This window comes from Serinus canaria, chromosome 6 (assembly GCF_022539315.1).
Source record: "Serinus canaria isolate serCan28SL12 chromosome 6, serCan2020, whole genome shotgun sequence".
Lineage (NCBI taxonomy): Eukaryota > Metazoa > Chordata > Aves > Passeriformes > Fringillidae > Serinus > Serinus canaria.
The window spans coordinates 33,174,288-33,200,795 of record NC_066320.1 but is presented as its reverse complement, the minus strand read 5'-3'; the positions used below and the strand labels follow the sequence as shown (position 1 = coordinate 33,200,795).

The following is a 26,508-nucleotide window of genomic DNA, read 5'->3' as shown; positions in this document are numbered from 1 at the left end:
AATAATAATATAATAATAATAATAATATAATAATAATAATAATAATAATAATAATATAATAATAATATCCTCATCTTTGCATTTATATATTATTTTAAGTGCTCAGAAGACTGAGCTCTTCAGCCTTAAAAATAAAAATCATGACAGAAAAATACATCATTCACCCTTTTTTCTCCTCCTCTAAAAAAAAACCAATCCCACTACAAGCAGCCACTCCCAAACATGGTCCCTGCAAGTGAAATTGAGGGGAAAAAACCACACTTCCATTTGTACCTTCCCCAGGATATTTTGGGCTAATCCACTTATTTAAAACTCACTCCTGAGTCCGTGTAAAATCAGTCATGGAGCAGCAAGGAGACATTGTAAGAATGTTTTCTTCTCCACAAACCATGACAGCCTTCAAATTGCCAACAAAAAAAAAAAAAACCCAAAAAAGGTCTCATGTGAATAAAAGAAAATATTTCTGTTGTGAAACCTGCAGTGTGAAGCAGCAGGAATAAAATAATCTGGTAAAATTTAAAGAATAAGATTCTTTGTAGAAGACATAAGAGAACACCTGCTGCTTTCCTTATTTTTTATTTATTCTAATTAATAAGTTCAAACCAAGCAGTATGCAGATGTGTAAAAACAAACAGCCACAAAAAAAAAATTAAAAATGAATACTTGTCATTTAAAAAGTTCATTTGAAGCTGAGAAACTGTATGATTAATTAATCAGAACAGAATCTGCTTGCTTAAAAGCCTTTTGACATATGTTTTGAAAGAATTTGTGTAATTCAAGATAAGGAGGAGCAAGGACCACGTGCTGGATTCTCTCCCAGAGCCACCACCCCCATGAGCATCAGAGAGATGATCACAGTCACTTGGGGCTGTAAAGCTTATTTCTGAAATTAAAAACACCAAAGAGCAGGAAAATGCCTTTCAGAGAAGATTTCTGTGTGCTGCAGCACCTCTTTCTGCAGGAATCAAACCCAGCGGAGCTCACTCATCCTCTCCCTCTTTCCTATTTATTTCTGAGCAAGCTCAGGTCTCCCACCTCCCACCAAACACTGATTGATTCCATATATCCAGCCTGTATTGATCAGAACATTCCTAAGGAGCTGAAGGACCTGGAAAAAGCTGAAGGTTTGGCCAGGGCAAAAGGCACTAAAAGGAATTGTTTTATTCTAATGGAAGCAAACACAGGGGGTCAAACCTGGGTTTGGGGAGGTGGGGGAAGTGAAATGGTAAAAGAAATTAATTCAGGAAGAAAATCCCAGGTAGAAAGGACAGTGATGGGGGGAAAACAGGGTTTGGGAATGGGCTCATGGTGTGCCCTCAGTCCCTGCCCCCAGACCTTTCTCCAAGCACTTCCCAAGCAAACCATGGAGCAGTTTGAGATTCCTTTCTCCAAGCACTTCCCAAGAAAACCATGGAGCAGTTTGAGATTCCTTTCTCCAAGCACTTCCCAAGCAAACCATGGAGCAGTTTGAGATTCCTTTCTCCAAGCACTTCCCAAGCAAACCATGGAGCAGTTTGAGATTCCTTTCTCCAAGCACTTCCCAAGCAAACCATGGAGCAGTTTGAGATTCCTTTCTCCAAGCACTTCCCAAGAAAACCATGGAGCAGTTTGAGATTCCTTTCTCCAAGCACTTCCCAAGCAAACCATGGAGCAGTTTGAGATTCCTTTCTCCAAGCACTTCCCAAGCAAACCATGGAGCAGTTTGAGATTCCTTCCCCCACGCTGTGTAGGGATCACCCTTCCTGCCAGCTGTGCTGAGCAGAGCTGCTCACACTGAAATTGTTTGGGCCCAAATTTGTACCTCTAAGATGGGGAGCCAGTTCCTGAAAGCATCAATGCCCTCTCAACCCCACAAACATTGCTCTAACTTTAAATTCTTTTCCAAATGTAGTGGCTCAGGAGTCACCAGAGGCTGGACAGCACCTCCAAGATCGAGTCCAAGCATTAGCCCAACAGCCAAGGCCAGCACTGGACCTTGCAGCCCTTCCTCCAAAAGTCAAACTCTGAAGTTTCCCTGTAAAACTGGAAAATCAAACAAATCCATGAGGATTCTGAGGATAAACCCCACCTTTCTCTCCAGGGGCAGGGCAGAGGAGGCTGCTCAGCCTCCCAGGGAGCACCCAGGACATTCCCAGCACCCTGAGCCACGTGGGTGCTCCAGGGCTGGGATAATCCCCTGCTCACCAACAGCCCCAGAGCAAACCTGGGACAACCCCCAGCTGCCCCTGAAGGGGCAGGAATTAGAATTAATCTCTTTAAATGGATTTATGGATGGAAACTACGCCAGAGAAGCTGGAAAGGATGAACTTCCTTCCACCCCTGCCCTTCCCAAAGCACTTCATTTCTGCTGCTCCTACTGCAGCATCAGCAGCCAAACCAGAGCTCACCTAAATCATGGTCAGGCAAGAAATAAAAATCCCTTGCAAATCTCTTTACAGAAAGGAAAACAAATTTCAAACCAAATTCTTCTCAGCAGCAACCACCGCTGAAATTATTTGGTGTAAAATCCCCCAGGGGAAAAAAAAATAAATAAAAATCAACACAGAGAAAACAAAAAATACAACTGAGTCCTTCAAGCTTCCTGGTACTGCTTGATCATCTCAGATACATCAAAACTGGTTTTTTCTTGTGAAAAACACTCCAATAAACTGTAAGTTTTCAGTCCAAAAGTGTTGGTCACAAAATCCCCAGGCCAAGAGAGTTAAAGCAGGGAAGCACTGGGAATCAGTAGCCAAGGATGGATTTCCTTTCTCTCTCTATTCCTGTGGCACCTGCGTGGCACCTCCAGGTCACCAGGATTCACAACCCAGGGAGGAGCAGCTCTCCATGTTTTATGGAATGCACACAAAGATGTGTTCCTGGCTTCCAGAGGGCTGGGGGAGAGATCCCAGGCAGTTCTGACCTCTGCTATTTACAGAGACCTTTCCTGGCAGGGGCTGCGCTCCCAAGAACAGCCAAGAGATTATTTTCTCACTCAACTTTTTTATTTACAGTATTGTAAAAATAAACGTGACATATTTAGGGGATGTGTCATATTTCATAAAAGCTCAGCCAAGGCACGTTTTGGACTTTTTATTTTTAAAGTTTGTCCTTTTTAAAGCATCATTTCCTAAATGGGTTTCTGTTATCAAAAATTTATCTCAGTGCCCAGTTTTTTTGTACCCCTTCAGTTACCATCTCAGAAAAGCAAATAAGCAGAGACCTTATCTTACTGGACCAAGAAAAAAATTCCATTTTATTGTAAAAAGGATCATCCTGAAAGTTAAACCTAGCTCTAAAAGGAGCTGAGCAAGTGCACATTTTTTCAGGTTCCTACTCACAGTCCCCCTCCTAAGCATACAGTTAAAAAGGAAAATATAAAACCCAGTTTTAAATCCAGCTGAGGTGCAATGAGTTCATCTGCTGGATAAAGACAAGTATCTGCTCCAGGCTGGAGGGGTCCAGCAGCTCTCTGAGTGCAAATATCACCTTTAATTTTGGTGGGTGCAGAGGAACCTCGGGGCAGCTCTGAGAGGGAGGGGGTGGGATGCAGACTTTGGAAAAGGGATTTCTGGCCATCACCAGGGTGAATTCCCCATGGAATGACAGCAGTAGGCTGGGCTAGGGCCATCCCTTTGTCCCCAGCACTCTCCCACCAGAACCTCTTAACTGATGGTACATAAAAAATGGGTATTTTTAAAATATCCATCTCGGAGGGGTCTGTGGCTGCAGTGCCACAAACCCCAGGAGTGTAAATGTCTGCTCCACTCCCATCCCTGCCCTGTTTGCTCTGCTCTGCCTTTGAAGGTCCCCAGTGCTGATATTTTCCCTGGAAATAAGGGTGGGTTGATGTGGGAGCTCAGCCCATCCCTTCTGGTGTCCAGAGCTACCCAGAGAACCCTTGGGGGGCTCAGGAGCCTTGGAATGCTGCCAGAAGCACTTGGTGGATGGATTTTGATCCATCAGGGATGTGCCACCGGTGTGTGAGGAGATGGAACCTGTGGGAATCACTGGGGTGGGAATGGTGAAGGGAAGACACAATTCTAGGGTAAATCCCAGATTTTGGGGTTTGGGTACAGGGGGGTTGTGGAGACAAGATGGAGCAGTCAGGGCGTGTCACAGGGCTCTTCTTTCTTCTCCTTGCCATCCATCTGCTGTGGTGGTGTTGGCACTTGGGGATTGGTCTGGGGTGAGGGTGCACTGGGTGACGAGGGTGACAGGTATTGGGGATAAAAGGTAAATCTGATATCCGTAGTTTTTGTTATAAAAGATGTGCCTGCCTTGGGGGTGGTCAGAGTGCCTTTGGCTGCCCTGCTGGTCAGATCCAGGTCGGGCAGAGAAGGGACTTTGTAGATAAGAAACAATAAACAATTCTGAAGAACCAAAACCCCAGAGCCCAGACTCATCTTTTGAGGCTCAGCGTGCCAAGAACCATCCTGGGTGTGGGTGGGAGCAGAGAGGGACAGCCCAACCCCATGGGTTACCAGCATCTTGTGCCAGGGCTGGCACAGCCCCATGGGACAAACCAGGGGTAAAACCCTGCTCAGGCCTCCCTAAGCCAGGTCCAAAATCCTCAATGTGGACCCTCTGGAGAGATCCTCAGTGTGTGAGAAGCACCCCAGGTCACCCAGGCAGCCCTGGCACATCCCACCCACACACCTGAAACACCCAGAATGTTCTTTTAGCAATAAATCCACCCAGTCAGTTGCATTCCCTGCTTTTCAAAGTGCAGATATTTTCCAAAGTTCACCTGGAAAGTGTGGCACCACGGCTCTCTCCACTCACTGTCCCTGACCAAATTTGCTCAGTTTCCACCCAAATGTTTCCCTCTTGGCTTTTCCCACAAAACTCAAGCTGGGATGGGCCCTGTCTGGATCTTTCAAAGATGCTCCTTGCGTGTTACCAACACCCAGGGCTTCATTTTGGGACAGAAAATTGCCAAGTCTGACATCTCCTGACTCAGTAAATTCGCATTGACACACGTGGGCTCATCTGGTTTTAATGTTAACAGAGAGCAGGTCCTGGGATTGGGAGCACAGGACTCCACAGTGCCCACTGCAGTGCTCAAAGAGCCTGCACAAAGTTACCCACACCTCCCCACTGACATGAAAAAAGAGCTCCTAATCAGAGCCAGTTGTAATAAAGCAGCGTGTTCGGGGGGGGAAAGTAGAATATTATAATTGATTATTTAGTGCAAAAAAAAAGGGAGGAAAATTATCACAGGTGGTGATGGCAGATGCGACAGCCCAGGAAACTTGGCAAAATAGGGATTATATTTGATTACTGATATGGATCCTTCTATGGTGAGGGTCCAACTTCTTCTAAACCATCCAAGAGCAAGGAGAGACATATTACAGCAAAAAATTGGAGTCACAGAATTCTCTGCCTTTCTTTTTTAAATACCCAAACCAGGGCAATCAATGCCAGCTGCTGTGAGATATTCACTGCCCCTGAGCAAGGCAATCAAATCCCTTCTCTAAACCAAGGGCAGCACCTGAATGTTCAAAAACTGCTCCTCATTGTCCTGTGGTCACACATTGTGGGTGTGTGACCACAGGAAAGACTCCACCATGCAGAATTCACCATGGCAGGGGGCCAAAGCTACTGGATTTCCAGGCAATGAGTTAAATTATATTATTATGGTGAATTAGTGATGATAATTGATTTTTTTTTTTAATTTTCATTTCCTGCTCTGCAATATTTAAAGATTTTTGGCTGGTGGAGTTTTAGGGAGATGCTGGTGAGAAACCTCACCTGGGGACAGAGATTTCATCCTGATGGGTCAGGAACCTTCCAGCATGTCCCATCCCTGGCAGTGCCCAAGGTCAGGTTGGACACTGGGGCTTGGAGCATCCCTGGGGCAGTGGGAGGTGTCCCTGCCATGGCAGGGGTGGCACTGGATGAGTTTAAGATCCCTCCCCACCCAAAACATTCCAGGATTCTTTGATCCCTCCCCACCCAAAACATTCCAGGATTCTTTGGTCCTCTTCACCTTTGGAGCAATCCTTGTCCATTGTGTTGCACATTGGAGGGGAAAACCCCTATAAATAGAAACTAAGGCTGTTTCATCTTTCATGTGGTGTTTTATAAGACAAAGCAATGACAAATATTTCTTTCAGTGACAAACCTTTTCAATTAGTAAAACTAATTTATCCTACACTTTTTATACTCCTGATAATGAATAGCAAACAAGGGGTTTAAGTTTGGAAAACACACATCACCAGTGCATTCATTGTTATTTTGGGAAGTTTTCCTGATCTGCAGGCAGGGGAAAGTCTGGGAAGCAGGAGAGCATCCTGCAAGCACTGAAGGGGACCTGAGCAAAGGCTGCAGGACAGGCATGAGCTCTGGGAAGAAATGACTCCAAGCCCCCCAGGCTGTGCTCACCTACTCTGTCTGTCTTTGCCTCTGTTAAGAGCAAACAAATTGTTCTTCAGAGCTCCAGCTTCACCCCTAAGCTCCTGAAGGATCACAGGAGAAATATGCCACTGGTGCCCAGCAGAGCTCCCAGAGGGTTGTCTGTAGGAGGTTCAGCATTTTATTTCACCTCTCTGAAATACAGACCAAATACGAGCCCTCACCTCATACAAATCTTCTACAAATCTCCCTTTGTTCCCAGCCTTTAGGAAAAAAAAAAACCCAAAATTTAATACAGCAAATCTCCAGGGAGAAAGGGGAGGTGGAGTGGCCCAAAACCAACAGAGAAAGGTAATTCCAGGCCACAATTCCAGACCTGTGTCCATCCACAAAGAAACACCTACTCTTGGAGCAGGAGCAGTCAGGGTGGGCTGATCAGCCTCCCCCTATAAAATAAATGAAATAAACCCCACATTGGCCTGGACACCAGACAACCTCCATCTCCCATCACAAAGCATAGAAATAAACTGCAATAATATTGCTATTTTAAAAAAAAACCTGTGAAAGCCCTTGAGCCATCCCTCCCCTTGTGAGCACTCGGGATGTTTTCCTCTTTCATGCTCTGCTTTTCTTTTCTGTGCCATGAATTTGCATTTTCTCGTCTGCCTAATTCCAGCTGCATTTTTGTTGTTGTTGTTATTTTAATATAAAATCTCTGTGGTTGGTGGAGGAGGCAGAAAGAGAAGATGCACTTCAACTCCTCAGGTGTTTTCAGCACCCTTGTGGTGGAATTGGCCCCTCAGAGAATCAACTTCTGACCTGCTCTAAGCTCCTCTTCACAGAGACACCTAAAAAAAGCCAAAATTCCTCATTTTACAGCATCTCCTTTGACCTAAATTTTATTTAATTTTCTTGTTTACCAACAATCCCCCTCACTTCCATCCACACCCAGCAGGGAAACCCCTCCTTCATTTTCTCACCACTTCCATTCAATTAAGCCATAAAAGATCTTTTAAAACCCCAGAATTCTTGGACATCTCCTTTTTTAGAGGTTAAATCCCTACAGCAGCACAGGGTCACTGGAGGAGCTTGTCCCCATCCTTACCTACATTCCATGTTAAAAAAAACAAAACAAAACCAAAAGTACCAAAATTGTGTTTTTCCCCAAATTGAGAGCAATGCAGGTGGAGGGAGAGGTGTCTCCTGCAAGTCAGTAATTATCCCTTAATCCTGAGGCATCCTCTATCCCAGAAAATTGATGTCATGGATGTGAAGGATTCCCATGAGGCAAATATACAGGAAAACCACGTCCAAATGAGGCCCACAATGGTGCATTTCCCATTATTCCCCTTTATTCATGTCTGAAAACACTGCCCAAAACCAACTGAGGGTGTGTAACAAACCCCCAGCTCTCCTCTTGCTTTGTGGTATCCAACTCATTCCTGCCAACATCCCCCTTGCAACTCCATCTGAGCCAGGCACAGCCATTCATTCCCCTGAAAAAAACATTTTTGGGATGGGAAACAGACTGTGATTTTTAAGCAATTGAATATTGAGTGTTTTGCTAGCACCAAGTGGAGTTCCTGTACAAAGGAACAGCCACTGTCCCAGCATTCACTGATAAATGACATTGAATTAACAGCAATCAAATCAGGGCTTCAGCTGGCACCAAATTGTGAATGAAACAGCAGATCTGGACTTCACTGGGCAGTGGCTGAGCAAAGGAAAGGCAGAAATAAGGAGAAAAATGAGGAGAGAGGGAGGAAAAAAGAGAGAAAGAGAGAGAGAGAGAGAGAGAGAGAGAGAGAGAGAGAGAGAGAGAAGAGAGAGAAGAGAGAGAAGAGAGAGAGAGAGAGAGAGAGAGAGAGAGAGAGAGAGAAAGAGAGAGAAAGAGAGAGAAAGAGAGAGAGAGAGAAAGAGAGAGAAAGAGAGAGAGAGAGAAAGAGAGAGAGAAAGAGAGAGGAGAGAAAAGAGGGAGAGAAAAGAGGGAGAGAAAAGAGGGAGAGAAAAGAGGGAGAGAAAAGAGGGAGAGAAAAAAGGGAGAGAAAAAAGGGAGAGAAAAAAGGGAGAGAAAAAAGGGAGAGAAAAAAGGGAGAGAAAAAAGGGAGAGAAAAAAGGGAGAGAAAAAAGGGAGAGAAAAAAGAGAGAGAAAAAAGAGAGAGAAAAAAGAGAGAGAAAAAAGAGAGAGAAAAAAAGAGAGAGAAAAAAGAGAGAGAAGAGAAAGAGAGAGAAGAGAAAGAGAGAGAAGAGAAAGAGAGAGAAGAGAAAGAGAGAGAAGAGAAAGAGAGAGAAGAGAAAGAGAGAGAGAGAAAGAGAGAGAGAGAAAGAGAGAGAGAGAAAGAGAGAGAGAGAAAGAGAGAGAGAGAAAGAGAGAGAGAGAAAGAGAGAGAGAGAAAGAGAGAGAGAAAGAGAGAGAGAGAAAGAGAGAGAAGAGAAAGAGAGAGAAAAGAGAGAGAGAGAGAGAAAAGAGAGAGAGAGAGAGAGAAAAGAAAGAGAGAGAGAGAGAAAAGAGAGTGAGACAGAGAAAAAAGAGAGTGAAAGAAAAAAAAAGAAAGAGAGAGAGAGAGAAAAAAGAAAGAGAGAGAGAGGAAAGAAAGGATTCCGATGGCTGGGGCTCGGAGCAGCCCGGTCTGAGGGAGGTGTCCCTGTCCATGGGATGAGGTTGCCTTTAAGGTCTCTTCCCTCCCAAACTTTCACCATTCTGAACCCAGCCCAGCCTGTCACCACTCCCTGGTTTTGTCAGCTTTGCTTTCCCAAATATGAGACTTTCAGCATCCCCACACCCCATCCAGAGGCTGTAACAGCTCCTGGAGAAATCCAGGCAGGGAGCAGATGTTTTTCCAAAACTCTTCTGCTCTCTGTTATAGTTTTGATGCTGGAGGGGGAAAAAAAAGGAAATTGAGAGAAAACCCCTTTTTTTTTTTTGCCTCATACCACAAACCAAGGATTTGCTGGCTCTGCAAAAGATTTTCCTGTCACTGGCCCATAACCCCTGCTGGCTGCTCCCCCTGATTTTGGGGTATCTTTAGCAAGAATTTGCATGAATTGACTTCCATACCACACCTCAGCCTGGCTGCTGCCCCTTCCCAGGACAAGCCCTGCCCCAGAACTCCTGCAGCTGATTCTTTCCCTGTGCACTGAGGGGCTGAAGTTCCCCAGAGCTGGGTAAAGCAAGGCCACCAGCAAATCACTGCTAGGGAACTTCCAAAAGGATTTTAAATCCTCAGAACAAGGCTCAAAATAACACAAAAATTAATTGTAGCCTTCCCATGCAAGAAATAAGGAATCTGTGTGTGCTTTTCTATATCCATGGAGAAGGAAATCCTTGGATTGCAGTGTCCTGGTGCCATTCCTTCCCAGGGCAGGGTCTGCTCCCTCCCACCAGCAGGGAACAAGGAGCAATTTTTACCCTATTCCCAAGCTGTCAGTCTCCAAAGCTTCCCAATGTCATATTTGCACCTGAATTTGGGAGGTGTTTTCAAAAATACAAGGGGAGATTTTCATAGTAAAGTGCCCAAGTGAAATCTTCCACCAGATAAATTTTGATAAATTTCATATTTCTTTTTAATGCACCCAGGACCTTCAAAAATGGCATTTTTTCCCACTTAGAAAGGAGGGGGGAAGGTAAACAAAATGGTGGAAAAGCAGAAAAAACAAAAATCAAGGGAGTTTTTGATTGTTCTGATCAGAATAAATTTCTTTCATTTCTAAGCCAGGGCAGTTGTGCTTGCACCCACCAGCTCTGAGCTGGGCTCAGGAAGATCCCATGGAGGGAGCAGTTATCCCTCAAAAGGTGCCCTGCTGATGGCTGTGAGCAGAACTGAGGGGAAGAAAACTGGCAAGAAAGATATTTGCAAATATTTTATTAGATGCCAATTTTCCTGATGCTGCAGAGAGCGTGGCTGGGCTGGAGATTTTCTCCAAGCCTCAGCTTTCACAGGCAGTGATTAAATGAGAATCACAGCCTTCCTCCAGATAAGCAAGGAAATCACAAGGCCCCAGAGTTGCAAAAATTCTTGCAAATGTGTTCCAGTGACAACAGAGACTCAAAAAAAAAGGCCAACCTTAAAAAAAAAAAATAAACAAAAAAACCCCACAACCTAATTTTTTGTTATTAAGTAAAATTATTTTTTTAGGAATTATTATTGGCAACTTTTCCACTTCGTTTTTTAAAAAGAATTTTTGGGTTTGCTTGCAGCCTGCACATATGAACACTGAAAAAAAAATATTAATTATCAGGCCAGAGTTTCTCAGTGAAGAAGCTTTTCCACAAGGACCAGAAAGAAGGGATTTACATCCCTTGGTTTCTTCTTCTGTATACAAGGTTTGTCTTGGGGCTTCCACTGTCATTGGGAGAGGGATTTCTCCAGAGGAGAACCACAGCACCATTGGGGGGAGAAACCTGTGCCTAAAGCTGCTCCTTTCCTTCTCCCTGCTGACTGCAGGAGAAGCTGAAATCCCATCCCAATTCCCACCTTCCCAAATCCCAGCTGCAGGGACCCTGCCTCTGCACCACCTGGCACAAAGAGGATCAAATTGTCCAATCTGGGACTGAGAAGTCACAGTCTGAATAACCAATGGCACCAAAGATGCACCAAAACTGGAATAATCAACAGGGAGAAAAATCCCCTAAATTCATTCTTCAGGTGATTTCCATGTACACAGAATTGTGCAGAGCAGGGACAATTCCAGTGACAGATTTAAATGTCTTCCCCTCTTCCTCCCCCAAATCCCAGCTGCAGGGACCCTGCCTCAGCATCACCTGGCACAAAACACGAGGATCAAATGGTCCAGGCTGGGACTGAGAAGTCACAATCTGAATAAGCAATGGCACCAAAGGTGACCACTGACTTGGGATGGAGATGCACCAAAACTGGAATAATCAACAGGGAGAAAAATCCCCTAAATTCATTCTTCAGGTGATTTCCATGTACACAGAATTGTGCAGAGCAGGGACAATTCCAGTGACAGATTTAAATGTCTTCCCCTCTTCCTCCCCCAAATCCCAGCTGCAGGGACCCTGCCTCAGCATCACCTGGCACAAAACACGAGGATCAAATGGTCCAGGCTGGGACTGAGCAGTCACAATCTGAATAATCAAAGGCACAGACAGTGACCACTGAGTTGGGATGGAAATGCACCAAAACTGGAATAATCAACAGGGAGAAAAATCCCTAAATTCATTCTGCAGGTGATTTCCATGTACACAGAACTGTGCAGAGCTGGGACAACTCCAGTGACAGATTTAAATGTCTTCCCCTTTTTTTCCCCCTATAATCTCATCTTTATCAGCTCAAAAAGTCCAGAGATGATGGGAATTTGCAGGGCCCTGGTGATAGGAGCACTCAGAGCGAGCCCATGCTGGCACAGGGGCTGGGATATGCTGCAGGAATGTCGGGGGAATGCCTGGAAGCCATTGCTCCTGGCTCACCCCCAGCCAGCCACTAAAGAACCACTCCCTGCAAAATTCACACCATGGGAAGAGCAGGGGAAAAGCAGGGAAATGTTACATCTGCAGGGAAGGAGATTAATGAGTGTTTAAGGGAATGGCTTCTCCCAAGACCCTGCTCTTCCCCAGGAAAGGAAGATATGGCTGGGATTGTGCCATGGCCTTTGTCGTCTCCCAAACTCCGTTGGCTCAAGGAATTTGTGGGGTCCTGGGTGATCCTCCCGTGTTTACCCAGCCTTGAATCCTCTCCAACCCTTTCCCTGCTCACACAGAAAACATCTTTGAAAGTGCCTTTATTTCCAGCTCAATTTAGGCTGATGACTCCATGCAAAATGCAAATGGAAGAGTTTTCTGGAGATGCCTTTTGCAGATTTTACCCCTTCCAGATGCATTTGTGTTGGGATGTTTGTTAGGCAGAGCAGAGCATTTATGGGGAAAAAGCACATTTATGCTAGAAGCACAGTCTGAACCCATGAGAGCACATTGGGATGAGCTGTGTGTCCCCAAGAAGCCACATTGGGATGAGCTGTGTGTCCCCAAGAAGCCACATTGGGATGAGCTGTGTGTCCCCAAGAAGCCACATTGCTGTCACACAGAGCCACAGCCAGGGCTGTGCCATCCAACCACTCATCTGTTAATTGTTCAGCCAGAGAGGGGCTTAGAAACAGCAGAATTCATCTGAAATTGCTAAAATCCTCATCCAAACCAGGCTGGACGGGGCTTGGAGCAACCTGGGGTGGTGGAAGGTGTCCCTGCCCATGGCAGGGGTTGGAATGGGATGAGATGAGTTTTAAAATCCCTTCCCACCCAAACCAGTCCGGGACTACTTAATTCATGACAAGGATATTGAGGGGATGGAGAATCACTGAGGAGCTGGGCAGGGGCTCAGCCTGGAGCAGAGGAGGCTCAGGGGGCCCTTGTGGCTCTGCCCAGCTCCTGCCAGGAGGGGACAGCCGGGGGGGTCGGGCTGTGCTCCAGGGAACAGGGACAGGAGCAGAGGGAACGGCCCCAGGCTGGGCCAGGGCAGGCTCAGGGTGGATACTGGGAAAATTCCTCCATGGAAAAGTTTGTGCAGGCCTGGTACAGCTGCCCAGGTGAAGTCCCCATCCCTGGAGGGATTCAAAATCCATGTGGATGTGGCACTTGGGGACACAGGGCAGTGGTGGCCTTGGCAGTGCTGGGAATGGTTGGACTAAATTAGAGAGAGCTTTTCCAGCCTCAGTGAGTCTGGGATTCTGTCCTCCAAATCAAGGAGTGCCACTATGCCCAGCTATGAGAGTGAGAGAGATTTAATTTCTGAATTCACCAAACCAGTACAAATCAGACAATCTCCACCAGTGGATTCTGCCTGAAAGGTACAAGCAGTGCCAACACTTTCAGAGCTGTGTCTGGATTCCACATCCCTGCACCAAGTCCTTGTCCACCCTGATTCTATGGATACATCTTGGAGCCTTTAGGACTTCATGAGCTCCCCAATCAGTAAAAGTGGCTTGCAACCTCTTTGCCTCATGTGCAAAAATAAAGCAATATTTGGGGAAGCTGTATCTGGTACACACAACACAGAACTGCCAGCAGCCCAGGAATGTGCAATCAGCAATTAGGACTATTTAATACTCCCAGATAGAAAGGAAAAAAAAAAAAACCCACACACATGGAAAAGTGAGATTTATCAGGCAGTTAATTGCCAAGCATTTTAATTTAAGAGTTAGGAAAATGTAATTCTAATTATTACCGAATTATGCAGTCATACATTTTCATACTCATGTAATGTAGGACCCTCGGAATGACATGACACATTTTAATTAAAACACAATTACTTATTGACGATTAGATCTGTTCAAACAGTGCCTCCTTTCCAGCACCTTTCCCTTGATTTTCACCAATGAATGGCACAACAGAGACAGGAAGAGATCAGATGAGATGGAGCAATTTTTTTGAGAGGTGCTAGTTCCTTTTCTTTATAAGTTTATTTTTTAAAGCTGTCTCTCTATATCTCTGGAATGACATAAAGAGCTATAAATAATACAGATTTCTCCTTTAGTTATGGTTTTATTTGTGACTTTGTTTCTCTTTTTCCCAAATAAAAGTCACCCAGTCTTTCATTTGTTCATCACACTGAGCACAGGAACCATCAAAACTTCCATTATTCTTTTCCAAGTTAAAATTTTCTGTTCACCAACAGTTCCTAAAACAAACCAAGCTTCAGCAGGGGAAGTTTTGGACCAAAACAAAAGAACCAGGTGAGTTCTGGAAAGACATTTCTCCACAGGAATGTACACAACCCACACTTTGTCATCTTTCTTAGTGAATTTTTCCCTCTCTACAGCCAGAATCCTATTTTAGATTTTCTTCATGAGCACAGAAACCTTCACATTTACCAGCAAAACTAAATGAAACAGATTTTTAAATATGCCCAAACCAACATAGCTTGTTTTTTTGCTGTAAGCAGGAAAAAATGAGACATCAGAATTTTAACTTATTTTTTCCCACTTAGTGCATCACAGAGCACTTCAAACAGCTTCAAGACAGAAGAATAAATAAAATCCTTACAGCCAGTTGACTCGAAATCCAACACACACGTGCAGAGGACCACTGTGATTCCCAAGAAAGTAAAAATTTCACCTTAAATTTCGTAAAGCCACAACCCAAATGTTCATTGCTGGTGGAAATCCCACCCTCTTTCCCACGGAAATTCTGTTTTAGTTTTCAGCCAACGAAAGGAGCAAAAGAAACTGCAAATATTTCCTTCCTTACCTCTGGCATGGAGGATTCTCTCTCCCTGACAGCACCAGCACTGCACACCTCATACTTGGGGTGTTCTCCCCTATTCAGGGGCTTCTTCCCACTAATTAAGGCAGATTCTACTTCACACTCCCAATTAATTGAGGTAATGAGCAGGTTCTACCCCTCTGCTTAAAGAGCTGTGCATTACTTAGACTTTTCAGCAGTTTAAAATCTCGATTTTTTTTTTTTTTTTGCCTCGTTTCATTGGTTTTTAAGGTGGTGACACTCTGGCCTGGCATGTTAAATATGTTACCAATTTCCCACCAGGTCACCTGCAAGAATTTCTGGTCTGTGTAATAAAACTCCAAAGAAAATCCACTTGAGCTTCAATGTATTTAATTGTTAATTTATGCTTTGGAAGCTCACACTGGAATTAAAACAGGAAAAATCAAAAAATCCCATGCTTTACTATTTTTTGTACAATGAGATTTTTTTTTTTTCATATATACATATATATATGTGTGTGTGTGTACATATATATATATATGTATATGTATATGCGTATATATATATATGTGTGTATATATATATGGTTTTGGATTTTTTTTCTTTTTGGTTTACACATATTTCTCTTTTCCCTGATCATTTACCAGATGTTTTGGTGTCCAGTCCCTGGAAAACCACCCAATAAAACCCTCCCACCTCCTCTGTTCCTTCAGGAGTGGGAGGGATTTAACCTCCATCACAAATTCGAGGTTCAGTCTGTAGGGAGAACATTTATGGAACCACGGAACTATTCTGGGCTCAACAACAGACCTGAACTTCCCAGTGACTCAGAGGCTCAGCCAAACCTGTCCTAATTATGGAAGAGATAATTGTAATTTCTTGGGAGATGACAGCTGTGCTGTAACACCAGAAATTCCCCTTTCTGCTGTGGCTGCAGATAATCCTGCTCCTGCTCTTCCAGAGAAAACTTGGGGAGCCACAAAACAGGAGTGCAAGGGGAACATTCTGGAGCACAACACCCTGGAAGCCTCCAGAGGCAGCAAGGAGAAGGGGAGCAGTTTTCCAGGGTGATTTTGGCAAGAGGGAGGATGATACAAACCTGGGAGGAGATGTTGGCTCCCTGGAGGGCAGGGAGGTCCTGCAGAGAGACCTCAGCAAATCAGAGGGATGGAAAATCACCCACCAGGTGAAGTTCAGCGAGGAAAAGTGCTGGATTCTGCACCCAGGGTGGGACATGCCTGGATTTATGGACAGACTGGGAATGAGGGGCTGGAAAGCAGGGCCAGGGAAAGGGACCTGGGGGTCCTGGCTGAAGGAAAGTTGGATCTGAGTTCAGCAGTGCCCTGGGGCCAGAGGGGGTGGAAGAGGTTTTACAGTGATTTCTGTGAGCCAGGAGAGGTTTGATAAGAGGATCCATGTTTGATAAGAGGATCCATGTTTGATAAGAGGATCCCTGTTTGATAAGAGGATCCATGTTTGATAAGAAGATCCATGTTTGATAAGAAGATCCATGTTTGATCAGAGGATCCATGTTTGATAAGAAGATCCATGTTTGATCAGAGGATCCATGTTTGATAAGAGGATCCATGTTTGATAAGAAGATCCATGATGGATAAGAAGATCCATGTTTGATAAGAGGATCCATGTTTGATAAGAGGATCCATGTTTGATAAGAAGATCCATGTTTGATAAGAGGATCCATGTTTGATAAGAGGATCCATGTTTGATCAGAGGATCCATGTTTGATCAGAGGATCCATGTTTGATAAGAGGATCCATGTTTGATCAGAGGATCCATGTTTGATAAGAGGATCCATGTTTGATCAGAGGATCCATGTTTGATCAGAGGATCCATGTTTGATAAGAAGATCCATGTTTACCCTGAAAGAATTCCCTACCAAGGTCATTGACCTAGAAACCAAGAAAGAAAGAAGGATCAATAAGAAACCTGCAGCTCTGTTCCAATGAGGATTTTGTTTGTCTTCCCTGGCCAATGGGTAAAGTGTAAACTGAGGAGTTTTGTAGGAATGTATAAAAAGCATGCATGGAACAATAAAAACAGGTTTGAAGCCTTCTGAAAATGGAGTGTGTTGCTTTGTGTTGTCTCCATCTCAACCACCACAAGAGGGGACATCCCTGCCCTGGGGGATCAGGCTCAGCAGCACCAGTGGGACAGGGAGGGATTGTCCTGCTCTGCTCTGGGCTGGGGCAGCCTCACCTCGAGTTCTGGGGCAGTTTTGGGTGCCACAATATAAAAAAGACCTTAAACTGTTAGAGGGTGTCCAGAGGAGCCACGAGGATGAGGAAGGGCCTTGAGGAGAAGCCGTGTGAGGAGCATCTGAGGGCACTTGGAATGTTCAGCTGGAGGAGAGGAGACTGAGGGCAGACCTTGGTGTAGTCACAATTTCTCCTGAGGGGAAGAGGAGGGGAAGACAGCAATCTCTGCTCTCTGGAGACGAGGGAATGGCTGGAGCTGTGTCAGGGGAGGGTTAGGCTGGATTTAGGGAAAGGTTCATCCCCAGAGGTGCTGGCACTGCCCAGGGAATGGGCACAGCCCTAAGGCTGCCGGAGCTCCAGGAGCCAGGGATGCCCAGGGTGGGATTTTGGGGTGTCCATGCAGGGACAGCAGCTGGACTCAATCCTTGTGGGTCCCTTCCAGCTCAGGGTATTTTGTGATTCCTTGATCTTCAAGCTGGTGCCAAGGACACAATGAGATGTCACAGCCCAGCAAGTGCCACCAGCTCCCTGCAGCATCTCCTGGCTGGGATCCTTGGGAACATCCCATGGACGTGGGGTGGGACATTCTCTGCCTGTAGGTGTCAATTTTAAACTCCTCTCACTAACCCCATATCCAGAGGGTGAGCACATGGAATTCAGGGCAAGGGGGGAAAAATGAAGAGAACGTGGAGAAGGGGGAGAGAGGGAAGCTTATGGAATATATTCATTTTTGAGGGGCAGTGAGAGCTGTAGCCTGGCTGATTGCACCAGGGCAGCAATGCTTGATGGAGATGGTTTTGCATTCTCCATGTGCAGAGAGCACTGAGGGATGATGTGTTTGCAGGGATTGCATTTCTTAAAGGAAGACAAAACCAATCAGCGATTAATATATAAAAGCCTGACACTTGATATAGGGATAAAAAAGAAATTACAGCTCCCACTATGCAAAACCTGTGGGGAAGATCTTCAGTCTTCCCAGCATGAACAGGCTGGTGTTGAATATTCCCTAAAATCTGGTTATACATGTTTATTTCCAGCTCCCCTGAAAATGATGATGCAGGACATGCTCCTTCCCTGGTTCCTTTAATTTAAGTGTCTCTTCAGTCGCTGATGCAGAAATTTTCCCCTTTATTTAAAGAGCTGAATGGGTTGGTTGTGATCTGCAAGATTCCCCTGTATGAATTCCAGCTCTCAGCCATTTTCAGGAAAAACTTCCTTCCTATCAGGATATTTCCTCGTTTTCAGGCAATGAATCCAGTGCCCCTGGGAAGAAATGGTCACACAAAATCCTTGGAGAGCTGTGCCTGGTGGGAACATGTGCAAACCCACTTCAGCCAACTGGAAATTTGATTGAAATTGATTTAGAGTTCATGTGTGGGAGAAGTGAAAGGACTGAAAAATGGACTTTTGAATGTCTGAGGAGGAAAACAGTCGGGATAACTGGGATTTGACATCACGGTTGTCTGGAAGGGATGTGATGTCATATTTTGTCTCCATTACATCACATCCTGCAATGAGAGGGTCAACAGCACCAGTTGTTGTCAATGCCCCACTGGAATTGGCTCCAAACCTCAGGAATTTTCGCCTAAACCACGTGGATTCAATACTCAATACAAGTGTGGAGAGGGGAGAAAGCAGAAGTGATTATAACAGTTAAAATTTAAAAAAAAATCAAAAGCCAAAAGTACTGGTTACTGACTAGGTTTGACTAAAAATGAGAAATATGCCCAAATAATCCCCCACCCCACCTCTCCATGGGATGGGGAATGGGGACATTGATGGATAACTCTTGGGAATGTTTCACCTGAGGGCTTGGAGCAACCTGGTCTGGTGGAAGATGTCCCTGCTCGTGGCTGGGGAGTTGGAACCAGATGGTCCATCAGGTCCCTTCCAACAATCAGCAATTTTCAGGTTTTCCACTCTGCAGCCGTGGATTCCAGTGAAATCCTTCCCGTGGTTAAACATGGTCTCTAAGCAACAAGCACTGAAATGTTTCCAAATCTCTTTTGCTTGACCCAGGATTTGTGCTGAGTTAGAGGAGTAAACACTGGCATGACGTGACATTCCTGTTATTTATGGTCCATCCAAATAAGTGGAAGATAACCTAGGCAAATTTCCATTATCTAATTAGAAAAACCTCCTCATATTCCCATGAAACTAATTTTAATTTGATGAAAAACAGACAACTTGGAAATGGATTTCCTACGATTCGAGCGATAAGATTCTTTCTCAGTGTGTTCTCAATTTACCAAAGACTCCAAAATTGGAGATCTCTATTAATAAACATTGCTGCTTGCTCATGCAGTGACTTTGTGTTATTACATGCACACAAAAATAAAAAATAAAGGGGAAAAGCTCCTCAGCTGCATTCCAGGGAAGGAGGAAGGAACCACAATGTGCTTTATTTTCAAGTGGGAGCTGCAGCAGGTGAAGCTCCTGCTTTGTTCAAAGCTGCTCTCACCACGTGATGGTCACAGGTGCTTAAAAGGTCTGCAAGAATTCCACAAAAAATTGCCTTTGGAGAGCAAACCCCTCAGCAGGGGGATTGGAACTGGAAGATCTTAAGGTCTCTTCAACCCAAACCATTCTGTGGTTCTGTGAATTACAGGAAGTTCCTTATAACCACGATGTGCAGGGAATTATCTGCAGCAGGAAAAAATTGTGTTTTGACAATTCTTCTTTCTTAGAAGTCCCAATCTCCTTTTCCTTCCTCCTGGAAATTCCATAGCAGAATCCATTGCATGAGTACAGGTTAGTGGCACCTCTTCTGCAACTTGTGACACTGCCCAGTGTCTAAAGCATCCAGAAAAAAAGGAGCAGCAGCAAAACCCTCTGTTTTTGCTGCAGTCTGGACCCAGGTTTGACCACTTTTCCTGAAAACTAAGCCACAAAACCCCCCGATTTCCTGCAAAATCAAAGAGGAAGATCAATTTAACTAATGATGTGGGGGTTCTGTGTCCCCATGGACCTCACACATATTATTTATAGAATGCATTAATATTTCATTTTTCCCATCCCTAAACAGTCTTTGAGGGCAAGCAAAAAAAGGAGATAGCTGGAGACAGGTAACATTTTAATTGAAATTAATGGGATTGGTTTGATTTCACCTCTGAGGATATAAAAATCATTCATTTTTTTGTCATGAAAAGGATCTTTATGTCTCACCAGTGCCCCGACAAGCACGACAAGCTGTAGATCACACTGAGAATCCACCTCCCACCTCTCACTAACCTGTGCCATGTAGACCATCACCCTCCAGTGAGAAACCAGCGAGGATAAAATGCAGAGATGATGAAAAGACAGAGCTAAAACTCTGCTTTTCCTGAGTTTTTTATGCCAGCACAAGGAAAAGCCATCCCTGGGATGGGCTGGTGCCCTTGCCATGTTTCCAGCAGTGCTTGTGAGCAGCTGTAACCCCTGCCCAGGACAGGCAGTGTGAGGAGCATTTTCTGCTCCCTCTGTGCTGGACCTGGGCTGCTGAACGTGCCAAACCCGTGTGCTGAGCAAGTTTTGTTCTCCAGAGGCTTCTCTGGAGTGGTGCTGGAGCCTTCACAGGAGCTCGGCCGAGCGGAGATGAAGGGACAGCAAAGCTGGCAGTGCCAGCCAGGGGCAGGAATCAGCTCCCTGCAGCCCCTTCAGCCCTCCTCTGAATGGTTCTGTGCTGCCAGAGAGGGTGCAGGAGCCTTGGCTGTGATTTACAGCATGAGTGTTTATTTTTCCTATTATGGGGTAGGATGAGGTTGTGTTTTCTGGAGCACCTGAGCTGCTGAGGAGGACACAGTGCTGAGATTTGGGCTTTGAGCTCCTCTCTGTGTTTGAAAAGCTGAGTCAATGGAGCTCATGCTCCTAAGTCACCTAAACCACTTTCAGAAATCACATTAAATCCCAAAATCTCAAATCACAATAAATCACATATAAACTTAAAATATGTGCACAAACAGATCACCACCCCAACCCCAAGTTGCCTCTCAGCTCAGCCCTAATTTTCCTCCAAGCACCCTCTTTTTCACTGTCCATTATGGAATAATTTTCCTTTTCATTAAAATCTCTTTTATTAAACTTTTTACTGTCCATTTTCCAATGACTATCACAGTCCCAAAGGCCAGCAGTACCTTGGCTGACTTGCACCTACATGAATTCAGTCCCAGTGCAGAGGAAGGTCTTGAAATTATTTCTCTTCTGCTGCAATTTGCAAATTTTAACTGGGAAAATGAAATGCAACTCACAGGCAAAAGTGAGGAGTGAGTAAAATCCCACAGAAGCTGCAAGAGAGTAAATGGATGGGTCAAATATTGCATTTACTCATTAGAAATTATGAGGAGGGCTCAAAATTTACCTAAAATTTCTCTTTTTTGACAGCAAATTACACTGAAGATAAAAAGGAATCCTATAGGATTTGTGTTAGATTTTTAATTGCTGGGGTGAAAAATACACATAAAAACACCTCAGGATTTCTCTGTGAATATCAGGATTTCCTTCCCTCAGTTATCCTAGCCTGGTTTATCAGAGTTGGGATCCTGAGCACACAGCACAGCTACTGAAATACCCCAGAAATCACGGAAAAATCCTACAAAACCCCCTCAGCAGATGGTTTTGGTTTTGCTTTTATTATTTTTTTTTTAATTTCAAGCCACAGACCAGGTTAGTCTAATTCCTTTCAAGGAATTAATAGATAATAATAACAACTGCTTCTTCCGAGGAAAAGTGACCTAAATTCCAGGTAAGGAAATATTCCTCCCAAGGAGGAATTTCCCTGGCATGAAGAGCTCTGCTAATAGCTACACTTGTATTATTTTTCATCTGGGTGCCCCAAGGATCTTCCTCCCCTATCCCTATGCCCAGGGCAGGGCCACCCTTTGTTACAACATTAAAATCTACTTAATATTTTTTTATCATTTCACATCACAGCCCCGGTAATTGCACCCTCAGGAGCAAGGCTTCTTCCTGTGGCTGCTTTTCAATATTATTGGCATCTCCCTCATTTGGGGACCTGGGATGATCTTTTTTGCATTTTCCCCGTGAAATGACAAACACGGCTGGTTGTGGCTCAAGCACTATTTGGAGCATGACCCCCTCGGCTCCTGGTGTTATCCAAATTAGATTTTGATCTTTGTCAATTAGGCTTTGCCACTGTGGACCTGCTGTGCCATTATCAGGAGAATCCCTGTCAGGGTTGGGAAGTCAGTGAACTTTGGAAGCCTTTCTCCACCTTCCAGGGATGCACTTTGACAATTGGAGCTGTTTGAAAATACAATAATAGAATAAAAATTTCTGTCCCCAGCCCCTAGTCCTGGCACTCTTTGCACTGTTTGTCCTTAAACCAAGAATCACTCGCAGCACAGAGAGCTCTGCCTGGCCATGGCAAAAGAAAATGCAAGCAATCTTGATTTCCACAAGCAATTTGGCTTTCCTTTTGCTCCTTTTAATGTTCCTGCCTTTGGTACCCTGCCACAGATTTGTCTGGGGGCCAGTTTTGCTTCTGGGGACAAAAAAAAAGTAGTGGCCAACTGGATAAAAAAGGTGAATGCCCTGAAATCTTCTCAGGTTGTCACTCGGTGGGTCTGGGATGCTGCTGCAGCCCAAGGGCTGTGTCAGCTGGTTGGGTTTAAACTGGGCAGGAACTGGGGCAGTGCTGGGCCTGGCACAGCCCCTGGCCTTGCAGCCACTCACCTCCCAACACAGCCAGCCCAAATCCTTCCATGTGGGGAGGCTGCCTGCCAGAAAACCTCCTGTGCATTGCCACATTTCAGCTCTGGGGCACTCGCAGGGTTTGGTACAGAGCTGCTGAGGGGGCTGAGGGGAAGGAAAAACCTCCCTGGCACAAAGAAATAGTGCTGCACCCCAGGATGTTCCAGCAGGACAGGACAGGACAGTCCATAGGTTTTAAGGCCAAGAATGATTATCTGGACTGACTCTGTGTGAACCAAAAATTAGAACGTTTTGCTGACTCAGTACCTGTTTGAATTATAAGCAGCTATCAAAAATTGGTTATGATGAAATCTCCCCAGGATTAAAAGTCTGTTATCAACCAAGGGATGGAGGGACAGGACCCAGGGAATGGCTCCCACTGCCAGAGGGCAGGGCTGGATGGGATATTGGGAATTGGGAATTGTTCCCTGTCAGGGTGGGCAGGCCCTGGCACAGGGTGCCCAGAGCAGCTGGGGCTGCCCCTGGATCCCTGGCAGTGCCCAAGGCCAGGCTGGACACTGGGGCTGGGAGCACCTGGGACAGGGGAAGGTGTCCCTGCCATGGCAGGGGTGGCACTGGATGGGATTTCAAATCCTAAATCAACCCAAAGCATTCCACAGTTCCATCACCTGCTCCAGTTTTACAGCACTGAGAGCTGCAGGACATTTAAGGCTGCTCCTGTTTCCCTGAGGGCAGCGATTCCCTCCGCTTCAGCCCAGTCTCTGCTGCAGACCCAGAGCTTGTTCTGCCTCTGAGGCTTCCAACCCAACCCATTCCAGGATCCTGGGTAACTGAGGGCCCTCCAAGATCCAGGGCATGCAGCTTTTGGCACTTTTCCCTCCGCAGCAATTTGGGGGTTAACCCAACATCAGCATTTTTCTTTTCCCACCACCAATTACTTTTTCCAAGCTGGTTCCAAACCTTCCCCCGTGTTTTGTTGTTGAGCACATGAAGGAGGAGCAGAGCAGATGAACCAGACGGGGTGGCTTCCTTGGGAATGCTGCTGGAGCCCAGCGATGGCCAAACGAGCCCTGCAGACGTGGCTGGGGTCGGTCCCTCGCTGCCCCCTTAGCAGACAGCTCCTCTGACCAGAATACACAAAATCTGAGGACAGGAGAGCTTCTCATACCTGCCAGCAGGGAGCTAAATGTGGGAAGAGCCCTGGGAGCCAGCCTTGCACAGAACACTCCCACCCAGGGAGGCTGGGGATAAACAAGGAGATGAAACGGCTGCTTGGGAAAAGGGTTTCCACAGACTGCCCTGGATGGACAGGATCGATCTGACACGACTGGGAGGAGGCAGGGAGGGTTTGCAATGGTTTGGGGCATTTTCACCCCTTGTCACTCACTGAATCTTTTCAGCCAAGCCAATTTAGCCTCAATTTTTTGCTATTACTATTTTCTATTTTTCTTTTTTTTTTTTTCTATTTCTATTCTATCTCTATTCTTTTTCTATTTTCATCAAACAAAACTTGTTAATTTTTCTGTGGGTACAGAGAAGAAGAAAATATTTTCTTACGGGTTATTTTTGATAATAAAACCAAATCATTCATCCTGAAAGATCTTGTGAAAGGTACAAATTCAGTATTACTCAAACCCCATGCAAAAAGCAAAATAAGGCCAAATTTTGAAGAAACCTGGGTTTTAATTGATGAGCATGTTTGGGTTTGATCCAGTGCATTTTGACATTGAAAAGGTTTGGTCCAAGTCCTTAAAATACACACAGCTGATAATTTTTTACCTCTCAGCTTATTCAGCATGTTCAAGAACATGAACTAAGCTGTCTTGACTACAAATTAGCTTGATAGAAAAAGCCAGGAGTAGATTTTTAGGATATTTTATTGTATAGCCTGCCTAAGACGTGAGGCACAGATTGTAAAGTTCATATATCATTTGGCAGGATTTATTTATTCTTTCTTGCCAACTCAGCTCCAAAGCCCAGAGGTCAAATCCTACAGCTCTTGACATCCATAGTTTTGCCACTGACTTCACTGATGGCATCATTTCAGGCACGAAGACAAAGTTCTTGGTTGGGGGTTTTTGCCTTGTAAATTTAAAACCTTTCCCAAAAAAATCTCTATTAAAATTACAATGAGGATTTATAAAAATGGCTCTCCCAACTCAAACCCCAACTATCTAAAAAAATGCATTGAAGAAAATGAATGGAAAAATATCCAGGCCTGGCTTTGTCATTTCATGCTCAGGGCTCACAGCGTGGTTTGGAATGACTGAATCAACTTTTGCAACAACTGCTGCACTTTATATTCTTGAGTGGTTTTAGCTGCTCTTGACAGGGTGAGATATCCAGAGTCATGGATGTGAACAGTCCTGATGGAAGATTATCTTCTGGAAATTTATATTTTGCCTTCCCAGCTCACTCCAGCCCACACCAGCAATGGAGCAGGATGTCCACACAAACCTCTTGTCCTGTTTAAATCCTCTTTATGCCCTGCATGACTCTTGCAAGTGAACACTGGACACTGTAACTCAGGGTAATTCCCACTCCACATCCCAGCATTTAGGGAGTCAATTTCCAGATATAACCCTGGACTGAGGAGAATAATAAATGTAAAACTGATTTTCTCACACACCTGCACATACTTGTGTGGTTAAGTCCAAAAAAACAAAGCCAGGTCAACTTCCAAATATCCAAGTGGAACTCATTAATGTGGAGGCCAAGACTTGTACCTCTCTGAAGATACATTTGATTAATTTATATTAATAAATTTAATTAATGACTGAAATGATCAGTTTAAGAAAAGCAGAGTATTATAAATTTAATTAAATCCTTGGTATTATTAATAGATTACTTCATTACAGGGAGATTATGCACACACATACAATCACATCCATATTTATATGTTTTTATAGACGCTATAAATATATATTTGTGTGCCTATAAAAGCATATTCAGACCTTTATTGATCTAGGAACACACAAAACCACAATATATCTCCAATAAATAAAGCTCCAATTCCAATGTTTTTTCCTGCATTTTGCTGATAAACAGGGCTGGATCCATTCGTACCTGCTTGAACTCAACAGCAGCAAAAACAGTTGAAAAAGTGCAACATCACAGCATAAAATAAAAATAAAACGACCTAATCTTATTGCCAACAACTTCAAAATATTGGATAATTATGGCAACATCCTGATCCATGCTGGGCAATGCTGATCCATTTGCCACTGACCAATGACACCAAGATTTTGGAGTGAGGAGCTGATCCTGCAAGTGATTTGTGTGATCTACAGGAAAATCCTCCTCAGCAGATAAAAAAATGACTGGACCTGGCTACAACTCAAATTCTGCTTAGTCTGCTCTGACAGCATAATCAAAGCTATGCTAGAAAGCAGGGAAAAATATACAAATATATATACATACATATATATTTTCTCAAATGACTCTAAAAACCCACAGGAAATTTTTTTTTTTACTTAAATGGGAAGGAGAAAATCTATATCTCGGAGAGTGAAAAACAAATTAAAGGTTCTTGAAGGGTGTTTCTTAACATTTACCAGTGTTTTTCCCCATGGAAAAGATGAAAAATTAGCTTGAACCCTAGAGCTTTTGGTCTTTTGTAATATTTTCCTTTTTTTTCCCCCCCTCCACAATGAATATAGATTTTTTTTTAATCCTGTATGCAGCCATGTCACATATTTAGATTTGAAAGCTTTCTTATTGTTATATGAGACAATTTTAAATTAAAAATGCATTTGGGACTTACCTGTGCAAGGAGGATGGGGGAGCACACAGGCATCAGCAAACACATGAATCTGAGTTATTTTTGGAGTCCATAACAAAATAATCCTGAAATCAAGAGAAATATTCTGCTGTCAGGCTTCTCATGCTAAGATAAGGATCTTTGCTGTCTGCTCCGATTTGGCTCCATCCAGGAAAACATCAGCTGCCATTAAGGAGAGTTTTGCCTTCTCCCATCTGGGTCTCATCACGTACCCTAGAAGAGGAAATAAAGCTCCAGCAGCTCTCTGGGCAGGGGGACAACCAGATTTTTACTTATCTGTATCAGCAAAATCACTTCTGAAGTGAGATCTTGAGCTTAAAACAGTGAACAGGGGTTCAAAAATCAGA

At 44.4% G+C, this 26,508-nt stretch overlaps 1 long non-coding RNA gene across 1 annotated transcript in view; it reads right to left on the bottom strand.

Annotated features, from left to right (window-relative positions):
- The window catches only part of LOC127059781 (uncharacterized), a 58,959-nt gene extending 32,760 nt beyond the window's left edge, over positions 1-26,199 (bottom strand). The window contains exon 1 of the long non-coding RNA XR_007777926.1: positions 26,144-26,199. This is a non-coding gene — a long non-coding RNA (uncharacterized LOC127059781). The remainder of the gene's footprint in view (positions 1-26,143) is intronic.
- Positions 26,200-26,508: the final 309 nt, after the last annotated feature.